Here is a 12,401-nt window from a genome sequence, read left to right as displayed (position 1 = left end):
CGGCAGTAATTAATCAAAGCAGGAACAAACAGAAGGCTGCAACAAATAATTTGGTCTGAGACGATACACTCCATATAGGCATGACCTTTTTCAGATGAATTACTGAGCATCAACCGCAAACACAAAGCATACAAATCAATCTCCACTTAAAAGAGCAAACACCAAATGCACCATGTCCTGCCAGCACTCTAAAACCAGGAGGCAGGGATGTTACCCAGTAGGGCCATTGTGCCCATAACGGCGGGGATTACCTAAATGGCAAATTGACCAAATGCACTTAATCTGCAACAACGTCTGTGCGTTCACAGACAAATCTGTTCACTCATTACACCAACTTTCTTACAACTCAGTGCTACTAAAGGGACTGTCCGGGATACAGATTATGGTACGAACAATAATTAATTACAATAAGAGTAAAAAAAAGTTCAATGTCACCTATATTATCCACTTCTTCTATAGAATTAATATATTGCATAAAAAACACTACGGTACACTGCAGCAAATACTACAATAAACTGCTAAATTATACCACATATTTACTATCATGTGTTTCGTGTGAAAACAATACTGTGTGTACTATACAGTAGTTTACCTACAAATACACATAAAACACAAAGTGAAAACACTATACTCAATGCTACAGAACATAAATATAGTAATAACAGTAATACTACAGTATTTAGAGAATTGTACACTCACCTAAAGGATTATTAGGAACACCATACTAATACTGTGTTTGACCCCCTTTCACCTTCATTGATTCAACAAGGTGCTGAAAGCATTCTTTAGAAATTTTGTCCCATATTGATAGGATAGCATCTTGCAGTTGATGGAGATTTGTGGGATGCACATCCAGGGAACGAAGCTCCCGTTCCACCACATCCCAAAGATGCTCTATTGGGTTGAGATCTGGTGACTGTGGGGGCCATTTCAGTACAGTGAACTCATTGTCATGTTCAAGAAACCAATTTGAAATGATTCGAGCTTTGTGACATGGTGCATTATCCTGCTGGAAGTAGCCATCAGAGGATGGGTACATGGTGGTCATAAAGAGATGGACATGGTCAGAAACAATGCTCAGGTAGGCCGTGGCATTTAAACGATGCCCAATTGGCACTAAGGGGCCTAAAGTGTGGCAAGAAAACATCCCCCACACCATTACACCACCACCACCAGCCTGCACAGTGGTAGCAAGGCATGATGGATCCATGTTCTCATTCTGTTTACGCCAAATTCTGACTCTACCATCTGAATGTCTCAACAGAAATCGAGACTCATCAGACCAGTCTTCAACTGTCCAATTTTGGTGAGCTCATGCAAATTGTAGCCTCTTTTTCCTATTTGTAGTGGAGATGAGTGGTACCCGGTGGGGTCTTCTGCTGTTGTAGCCCATCCGCCTCAAGGTTGTGTGTGTTGTGGCTTCACAAATGCTTTGCTGCATACCTCGGTTGTAACGAGTGGTCATTTCAGTCAAAGTTGCTCTTCTATCAGCTTGAATCAGTCGGCCCATTCTCCTCTGACCTCTAGCATCAACAAGGCAACAATTTTCGCCCACAGGACTGCCGCATACTGGATGTTTTTCCCTTTTCACACCATTCTTTGTAAACCCTAGAAATGGTTGTGGGTGAAAATCCCAGTAACTGAGCAGATTGTGAAATACTCAGACCGGCCCGTCTGGCACCAACAACCAGGCCACGCTAAAAATTGCTTAAATCACCTTTCTTTCCCATTCTGACATTCAGTTTGGAGTTCAGGAGATTGTCTTGACCAGGACCACACCCCTAAATGCATTGAAGCAACTGCCATGTGATTGGTTGATTAGATAATTGCATTCATGAGAAATTGAACAGGTGTTCCTAATAATCCTTTAGGTGAGTGTATACTTAAGCAATATGGCATGAGGAGGTGTGGTCAATATACCATGGCTAAGAGCTGTTCTTATGTATAACCCAATGCAGAGTGCCTGGATACAGCCCTAAGACATGATACAGAAGCAATATACCACAAACCCGCAAGGTACCTCAATGATATCATAAAACAGTCACCAATGTAATTCGAACAGTAAAAAATACCTTCTTATCACACATGTGGTATACGGTCTCATAACCACAGCCGTCATCCAATCAGCATACAGGGTCTTAACCCCATGGTTTATAATACAGTATAGTATTTTCTGATATGGGTATAGACAGGCAATAATCAGGCTTGTCTCACTCCCACATTAGACTTCTTTTGAACCATTGTTTTCTGCTATTGTTCTTGAATGCTGGGTGACATCATATATTAGAGCCATTCCTCATTCTCTACTTGGGAGATGTATTACAAAGAAATCACAGACAGATGGCTGAAATGTTGATTGTGTCTGGTATTACATTTGCTAAAAGATGAAGTGGCATGGAAAATGCAAAAATAGATTTCTTGGTCAAAACCTCAAAATAATTGAATGTCATCTAATTTGGAGACAAAGGGACAAAAATGTACACTTTATAGAGTAGTATTATGCCTTACCATACTGGAATACAAGTATTTCACCTTCAAATTAAAGGTTTGGTGAGCTATTCTATTTTGGGTGTATGTGGATGAAAGTAAGAGGGAGGCCCAGAAATACACTGGCAGTGCTCTGTGTGTGGATGTCAAACATGTGATTTTCTGCCCCCTACACTGGCAGAAAATTGCCATTTAGCCATTCCACATGCCTGAGTCCACTCCGTCTGTCTAGGCACTGGGCAGCCATGGCGACGAGCTCCCAGCATGCCGTGATCTCTGAGTGAGGGGAACTCTACCCCCCCCCCCCCCCACCCCCACCCCAGCCTAGAGGCAGAGCAGAGCTGGCTCTCTTTTCATCCTCAGCCCCTCAAATAAAACATAATGGCACTGAGGCTGAGGCCTGCGGGGGAGTCATTCAGCCCAACGCAGACCACATGACTGGCCGGGCACAACAAGCTCAGTCATTCCTACCGCAGCTCTTCCCTGGGCCGGATGAGTGTTGAGCCGGAGCTGACGGAGGAGTGGCTCCACGTGCACATCCTCCCGGGCCAGCTTTGAACCCTGTCCATTTCACGGCTTTATTTCTGAAGGCCGAGGGGCCGGTCGCTCGGCCAGTGTTGACAGTATATGCACCGTGACATCACGGCGTGTCTCGTGTGACAGACGTGGGACCACTCGTAATCACAAAGGGGTACCTCAGAAATGCTCCAGCACTGAGCACCAGGAGAACTGAGCCCCGCTCCCCCACCACTCAGACAGATGTGGCCGACAGGTCAGGAGCGTATCCCAGCAGACAGCCTTCACGCAGAGGCTCTCTGGCGGTGTCCCAAAACGCCAAACGGTTCCTTAGAGTGCACTGCTTCAGAACAGAAACCTACGGGCTCGGATCAGCAGGAGTGGACGACATGGGGAGCGCCATTTGGGACCGGCTGTCCGACAGACGCAGGCACGATGGCTTAATGCGGGCGAACATCCTCGCGGTGAATATCGTCCCTGGCCCCAACGGAGGCCGTGCGCAGGCCGAATGCCTCAGATGGAAAAGTGTGTTTGTAGGAGGATTAATGCGGACATAGAGGAGGCAGTGGATTACTCCGAATGAAAGGTCAGAGTTTAATGGTTTTTCGAATGACAAACGTAGCCTGGCATAATACACTGCGGTGAGACTGTACGTTCACCCGGCGTTGGGGAAATGTGCAGCACAGACAGGCGCTTGTAACCGTTACCACTCAGCATGCAGCGTAGCAATGTCAAAATGAGATTCCCTCTAAAATGTGAAATAAACCCGTGTTACACCGAGACCTGCCACTGCTCTCCCACTACGGCAATTAAAGAGAAAGAAATTAACATAAACTCTGGCTTAAGGCCACATCGAAGTTAACCAGGGCTTCCTAAAGGGTGAGGTGTCGTGCTTTTGCCAATATTGCTTTATGCCGATGAGAAAGGGGAGTCTGAATGTGGGGCACAGTGTGTTTTACCAGCCAGCAGGCCGGGGCGTCTCATTGGCAGGCCCGCCCCCGCCAGCCCCCTCCCCAACCCAGTAGCTGCATCAGCATTGCAGGAAAATGATGCTGCAGAAGCAACAGAGAGGAGCGTGGAGGGCAGACAGACGCCGCGCGGAGACAGAGCTACTTTCACCTGTCGTTCACTTCTACACCCTGGCATCATTACCACGGTGACGAGGGGCCAGGGGTTTCGGTTGCTGTGGACTCTGGACCCCGGGTCATTATAAAGATTGCACTGCTGTGCTATATCAGATTGGGTATGCATGGCAGGCAGCCACTGCTAAGACACCACATAACCGAGTGTAATACGGCTGGGCGACTGCAGTGCTGTTTCACTGTACCACTGCATTCCACAACTTACACTGACAGGGAAGAGCACTGCCTCTTATTGGTGCAGTCCAGTGTGTGGGCCAAAGAGGCTCGCGTGGTGAGCTCGCAGGGAGCTCAGACAGGGGCCGAACTTCAGCGGAGGGGACGTGAGAACTATTAGTACAGACGCCATTTACATCACAGATTCACAACGGCTTCTGTATCACGTAGAGTGCCAGTGCCTTTGATCGAAATCTCTGCTCGGAGCACAGGGAGTTATTGTTCTGACTGAGCATATTGCAAGACATTAAACCCAGCTACTGTAAGAAATACATAGGACAATTTAAATATGCATGGAAACTACCCGAGGACACAATCACAGAGCACACAGATTCAGTTTTGTTTTCCCCTGAAAATGCAAACACTTGACATCAGGGCAGTATATCATTAATAAATTACCAAACATACTGTTCTCTATCCTCTTTACGTTCTCTTGTTCAGCTGGAATGCACCTCCCACGTGATTCATGCTTTCTTTTGCCGGGGGGGGGGGGGGGGGGGGGGGTGCCTTAATCCATTCAAATGTATGCTATTTATCAGTGTTCAAACTCATGAAGTAACTATCCCTCTAGACAAACAGGTCACAACAATGTTACCACCAGATATATTACACAGATATCCCTTTAAACAAAAACCCTTTGGGGCATAATGGAGGGAGGGTCCGAGAAGGAGATCGACTTGCCATTGAAACCGAGTTAAAATTGTACCATAAGCTCCCTGCAGAGCTAGCTTGAAATGTTTTTGGCTTGTCGTCCAGATTGCAGTGTATTATGAGAACCAACCATTGCGGCCTGAAAACTTGTGCAATGGTAAGAACGTTTAGCTTGGTGGAATCCATGTACCTATTTAGCAACATCATCTTAAATACAGTCTTGGCTGTTTGCACAGTAGAATCCCATTACAATGCAATACTCCTGAATGCAGGCCTTTATTGAAGCCGAAAGGCACATTTGAGAGGCGTTTGAGAGATTAAATATAGAGAAGATTAAAATAGAAACCAATCAGGACCATTATTTGGGAAGCCATGGGGCCGTACTGATGCTCTCAAACCCATTTTACTCTAAATTAACAAAATAATGCTGGGTGATGTAGAAAGAAGAAAAAAAAAAGATTTCTTGACAAATTTCCTGAATTGATGCAGTAGAAATAAATACAATGATATGTGTATTACATTAACACACACTACTGTGTTATTGTTCATTATCATCCATTAAGCTACAACTACTGATTTGATGGTTGAAGCCATCAAATCTCCCACTAGCAATTAGATTTGAAAACGTTTTTCATTTTAAACTATTTCTACAGCATAGACTACATAATGAACAGATATCATATTGGTGAGTGCGGTCGATGTTGAAACGTTTCACGTCACAGCTCTATTCTATTGCCTTGAATTAACGATAGAATCACAGACACATGCGCGCATGCACCCACGCACACATACAAACACGCGCACATACAAACACACACAAGGCCAGGTGTTGTGTGTGTGTTGATAAGGGAGTGGTGTGTGATATGATCAGCCTCTGGCTCAGGGGACTTGATGTTAGACAAATAGTTCCAGCTAATTTAATTCCTTTGAAGGAAAATTCCCAAGATGGTCATCTCCATAGTCCCGAGTCCAAAGCCTGTTTTGACTGGCTTTCATGCAACGATATTTACTTCCACACATCATTTCATCCCATGATAGCGTTACGACCATGATCCAGAGAGATGGTGTTTCAGTCGTATTCTTTCTAACATTTTCAATTCTGGGGCGTGGGGTTGACGAGATGTAACGCAGGGAACACACTGGCCTTTCAGAAGACAAAGGCACAAACAGCACAAAGATGCGCAGGATAATTCACATGGAGGGAGTCACACGAACGCCGAGCTTCATGTCGACACGCCGCAGAGACCGCTAGGTCCCATCATACTTGCCGTTCGCGCGTGGCTAAACATTTACTCATCTGTGAAAAGCAGTTGAACGGAGTCCATCAGTAAGTCAGCACAAAGTAAACTTAAGACACAGAACCAGTGAACACATGCAGAATCATTTCATCTCCCGTTCCTGGGTTTGTGACACAGAGAACAACACGGCTGTTGTATAAGACTCCAGAGCGCTGGTCTGATGCCGAACACAGAGAGCCTGCTGAGGTCGGAGGCCAGGGGAGGCGACTGACACGCGAGCGCCACATCCAACTGAACGTGGGCTCAGAGACGCGGCTGTGTGATTACCTCAGCGCGGGACGCAAAGCAGACTCGGTTCAAAATGGCTGTCAGAGGGTGAGGGAGCAGGGCGTGTCACAAAAGAGTGTGACTACAGTGCAGTCATAATATCCAGGGGCCAACCTATGTGTTTAGCATAAAGAAAGTCTAACCATTTTCCACCTCAACACTGGAGTATAAGCAAATATAGAATATGCTTGATTGAGTTCACTGAATTTACACAGGATCCACCAGAATGAGTACACCACATGTCCTTAAAAATACATGTCTATATGGTACACATAAGCCACCGATTAGCATTCTGCAACAAGGCGTTTATCTACTTTGGTTGAAGTAGTTGAATAACCAAGAGTATTCAAACTTCATGCGTCACATTGCAGCTGACACCACATTAAATATGCCCACATGTTCGAATGTCCTTAGTAAATATTTAAAAGTGGAGAAATGGGAAACGTTGCAGATGTGTCTGTGTGCCTAAAACTCGGTGTCAAAGAGTTGGTAGACCCAACATGGGACTGTTTTCTGTGTATTCATGGTAGTTATTGGAGACAGGGAATTATTTGATACGGATACATTTCAGAATGGCATGCAGATGTTTTATTGAAAAAGCGTGTTGCATTGGTTTAGACTACGGAAGGACAAGCAAAGACAGGAATGTCTTCTGACCAAGAGGCTTAGTAAACGGCTTGCCGTTTTTGGGTGATGTGTTTGATGCCTTGTCATGTGCTGTCCTACACAAGGGGTTTTGAAGTCTCGCAGAAATCTCAGAAAATGTGAAATTGTGACCCATCGTATTTCCCCAATTCAGAATGTTGGCTGTCACAGAAAGCTTTGTTTTGTGTTCTGTCAACTGTGTTCAACAAAGAAGCATGCAGGTTTACAGTGAGCAGGATGAGTGTATCATCTAGTTCTTGCTGAAGCTCCACCATACCTTCCGTGAGTCAAAGCGGTACTCATGTTGACAGTCTCAGTCAGGAAGGTTTAGGCACATAGACACATTTTTGTAAATTTGCGGTTTCCCCCTTTAAACCAAGATTAGATAAAATGTGGTGACATAAAAACATCTGCACTGCTCTTTAACATTTTCTGTGGAAATTGTTCCAAGCAGTCCCATAGTACATAGGGTTGTAGGGTTTGTTTAAATTTGCAATGCTAATGGATTTTGTTTGGCGTTCTTCTGCACTGACAATCTGAGTAACAGATTGTCTTTCTGTGTAATTGCAAATTGTGAAAATGGAATACAACGTGGTTGGGATGTGTTATGCCTACATCCATCAAACCAACTAACCCAGTAACCATATGACTATCAAACCAACTAACCAAATAACAATCAAACCATCTAACCAACTGACCAAATAACTATCAAACCAACTACCCAAATATCTATCAAACCATCTAACCAAGTAACTATCAAACCATCTAACCAAGTAACTATCAAACCCACTAACCAAATAACAATCAAACCATCTAACCAACTGACCAAATAACTATCAAACCAACTACCCAAATATCTATCAAACCATCTAACCAAGTAACTATCAAACCAACTACCCAAATAACTATCAAACCATCTAATTAAGTAACTATCAAACCCACTAAACAAATAATTATCAAAACAACTAACCACATAACTATCAAACCAACTAACCAAATAACAATCAAACCATCTAACCAACTAACTATCAAACCAACTAATCAAACAACTATCAAAGCAACTAGCCAAGAAACTACAAATGCAAATAACCACCAGACTATCAAACCCACTAACCAATTAACCATCAAACCAACTAACCATCAAACCAACCATCCAAAAACGAACCATCCTACTATCAATCCAACCAACTAACTGTCCAATCAACCACCCAACTAACCATTCAATCAATCATACATTAAACCAACCAATACATCAACCCTAAAAATGCCCATACAACAACCTGACAAGATGAAGCCCACACATACAATAATGTTGGGCAGGCTGTAAACCCAAGCATCCCAGCTTAAATAAAGACACCTTATAGACACAGGCTGGTCCAAAGGTACCAGCATACAGTGTGATCTACTGTACGAGCATGTAGATCAGTGCTGTTTGTCACTCTGTGGTGTAACAGCAGAGAGTAGCAGCATACCATGCTGTCACAGGATCAACAGCGAGAAGCAACATGGTGATTTGGCAACCCTCTCTCTCCAGCAGAAGAATGAGACTGAAGGAAGTAAGAGCTCGCTGATGTCTTTCTGGCTAGTTTCATATACTGTATGCAGACTAACTGGGCTCCAAGTGCCAAGCAGTGAATTACACAGAGAAATCTGTAATTGATCTAATATCAGATTAAATGGCCTAAAACAGCTTTGCCCTGTAGGTAAGGTGATTCTGACAAGAGCAGCATGCACTTGTCCTTTCCAAGATGTCTACAAAACATCCATGACAAAAAATTACAAAACTTTATTCCGAACTTCACGGAGACAGCTAAGTTGTTGCTAAATTTTGTGGTGAAATGAACCAAGAGAAACATCACTTCTAAACTTCTTCAACCACTGCATCACCGGAAAGTAACGTTGTGAAGATGTTGACTTGGTTTGTTTGTGCAGCCTCTTTGTAAGATTATTATTTTAAGATGCACAGAGCTTACTTTGGTTTCCAAGGTAACCTTTATGGATCCTGCAAAACAACTGTCTGAGCACTTTGCAGACAGCCTTTCATAGCAAACACCAATACCCTGCATCCATACCTGATGCCTGAAATCAAGCCAGCTATACGGGCCGTTGTAATTCAAGCAGCTTTTCTGTGAAAGATATATGGCAAGCCATGTCAGCAAGCTTCCTAATATGAATCTAGACTGATGTCTGAGCATTCTTTACTAAAATAATGAGCTGTACATCACTGAAGCCGAAGAGTAAGATATTAGCGAAGCAGGATATAACCACAAGATTAAAACAAGATGACTATGACAAGATATTACTAAGATAATACTAAGATATTACCGGAAAAGCATGATACAAACCAAAAGCGCTATCTACACCAAGAACACATTTCTAAGACACCAGTTTTTGACCAAACCTTCAGACAGTGTAGGACAGCAATTGAACAAATATACTGTAATTGTACAAGAAACATGCTAGATACAAATCCATAAACATGCTATCTGTAGAATTAGGGACATTAAGCAAAATTCAACAATTACAAGTGCTATGTAATAATTACACCACTGTTATGTAATAACAACAAGTTAGTTTCATTCTAACATTCACAGCTGAAATAGCACAAGTGCATCAATCATGAGTAGATTCTAAGAAAGATGCTTATTATCTTTTAGAAACATCTGGAGCTCAACCACAAAACTGACAGGAATTTGCTAAGGAAAGTGGCAGTTGGTAGCCAATTCAACAACAATGGGTTGGTTAATTCTAAAATAAGTATATTTCCAGGAGTATGTAGGATATATCCAACCCATTTAGATCGTTTGAAAAACACATAAATAGCAATTAGGCCTATTCAAAATCAATCAAAATAGATGAAGGAATTCTAGCTGGTAACAGACACGAGCAGAGCATTCTGTAGGATCACTGGTCTTAACAAGTTACTACAACCTTGTTGACCGATTGACTAGTACTCCAGTATATGGAACAGAAAACAACAAGAAAGCCATTTAGCCTAACCTACATAGGATAATTTGCTACATTCTAGTTAACCATGATGCCATTTACGAATGAATGAATGAGATAGCATGTTAATATGGAAGGTTATGACTATTAGCGCTGAATGGTTTATTCCAAATTCACGCACTGAATGCGACAAGGCACTGAAGGTTGACTATTTTTGCAGACACAGCATAGTGATTCCATGTCTAATGAATACACATGACATAAGGCGTTCGAGGGCAGGATACTATATTTCCGCGAATGCAATCCGACCGTTCTTAAGGCAAAATCAGTTTTTGAAATAGCTTTGCGTTAACATCTCAATAGCTACAGTGACGAGATAAAACCCGTAATCCAAACCCAAACACACCAAATTGAACCCCTTTACCGTTACAATAAAGCGTTGATAAAATCAAAGTAATTCCTTTCGCATTGGGGCGATTCAACAGAAATAGAACAGTAAAATCAAAAATGTTGGTTCCTTACCAATTCGAAGGCTTCTAATTAACCGGAAGAATGTATTCCATTGCAGTTGTACATGAGATGCTTCTTTTTGTAACAATAAAAGCCTATTAGTCTACACAAATCCTTTGCGATCTAATTGCAGTCTCACTCGCCGTAGATGTTGAGGATGATGGTGTTGTCTTTGCAGGGCCACAATGAAACTAACGGGAACAGTGGAGTGATTGACAACACCGCCAGCCAATTGCATGGGTGGATGATGCCAGGAGCGAAGAACGGGGGATTTACAGGTTACGGGTATGTAGCATGAAGTCAGTAAACTATAGGCCTTCAGGGAAAGCATTGATGTTGCATTTAGGCTATTACATTAAATGTATTATAATTCCATTGCATGAGATTCGTTCGGCGTGTAGCCTAGGATAAGACATAGCTGGTCGTAATGAACATTCAAAATTGAGGATGAGGCAGAGCAACAGTAATTCACACGGCAAGCTGCTAAAGAATAGTCAATCTTAATGGTAAACTGTAATTAGTTCAATCAATTAACATGCTCGAGAATTGTGTTTGGGTGGGGTAAGGCCACTGCATTTTCCAAAAGATGTCGATAGATGATTTCATGTATGTACTTCAACGTATTTGGGTGCCTGTTCACATTCTAAACGAAACAGTACGGTAGCTTAATGATTTGAAACATTTCTAGGTAAATAAGGATTTAATTACATACTGAAAGGGTGTGATTAGCTAAGGTTTTTCCTTTAAAAGAGACCCCATCCCACTGGAGAGAATTATTTGAAGGTGGTAACACTGATTAAGGTACATATTACACAAATTCCGTAACAAAAACTGTCTTTTAATAGCCTTCTTCAGGCTATTATCTAATGCATTAAAGCCCCACAGTGTCTAACATCACTACACACCCTACATCATGCTACTTGGCTCCTCCCCCTATAACTGAATGGATGTATATAAGATAGGCCATCAGCTGTAAATTAATGAATAGGATATACCCACCTCTCACATCCCATTATCTTACATGCTCATCAGCACCCACTGTATACTGTATATATGTCTGTCAATACAGAAAATGCCTGGGGAGATGAAGTAGGCGGGAAAGAGGCTCATCAAACATTGGTTGACACATTGAGATGTCTGAGCGGTGGAATGCAACCATGCCAGCCATGCCTTGTTCGAGAGGATCAAAATCACATTTGTATCATGGGTCAATTTTGACTGACCGATCTACAGATAACAATGAGTCGGTTTTTATTACAGTGCAAGGTGGTTAGTAAATCAGTCAGTCGCAAGTTGCTTGCAGGCCTTCTGCCCAGAAAGCTACTCGCCAAATAACAAAGTTTCACTGAGCAACTATCTTTACTGACAGTTTCTATGCCTACACCGCCAAATACAGCCTAAATAAAAATGTAGTAGTGAAATCCATGTCCGCTTTTGAGAGGATCAGTACAACACAAGGGCACATGCAATGGCCCCTCCAATAAAATCCTGATGTGCTGTCAGTTTGTTGGAAGGGCCATGACATGCCCACTTGGACATAAACAATGTTCATGTCACCCTATTCAGACATTGCATGGATCCGTTCATTTTAACCGTAGCCTAGAATAAAAGGTCCATAGGCTCCTTACACAAAACGGAAAGCAATATGCCACTTTGTAATTTGCCTCCCTCATTTTAATGTTCTGCATTGCTTGGCTGTGGAAAGTCAATTTTTTTGGAATTAACT

General features: G+C 42.7%; 1 protein-coding gene across 3 annotated transcripts in view; it reads right to left on the bottom strand.

The window, feature by feature from the left end:
• The window catches only part of fynb (FYN proto-oncogene, Src family tyrosine kinase b), a 55,196-nt gene extending 44,325 nt beyond the window's left edge, over positions 1–10,871 (bottom strand). For all 3 annotated transcript variants that reach the window (XM_029114591.2, XM_029114592.2, XM_029114593.2), the window contains exon 1: positions 10,688–10,871. The gene's annotated coding sequence lies outside the window, so the exon portion shown is untranslated. The remainder of the gene's footprint in view (positions 1–10,687) is intronic.
• Positions 10,872–12,401: the final 1,530 nt, after the last annotated feature.

The sequence above is a fragment of the Esox lucius genome, chromosome 18 (genome assembly GCF_011004845.1).
Source record: "Esox lucius isolate fEsoLuc1 chromosome 18, fEsoLuc1.pri, whole genome shotgun sequence".
Lineage (NCBI taxonomy): Eukaryota > Metazoa > Chordata > Actinopteri > Esociformes > Esocidae > Esox > Esox lucius.
This window is presented reverse-complemented; position numbering and strand designations above follow the sequence as displayed.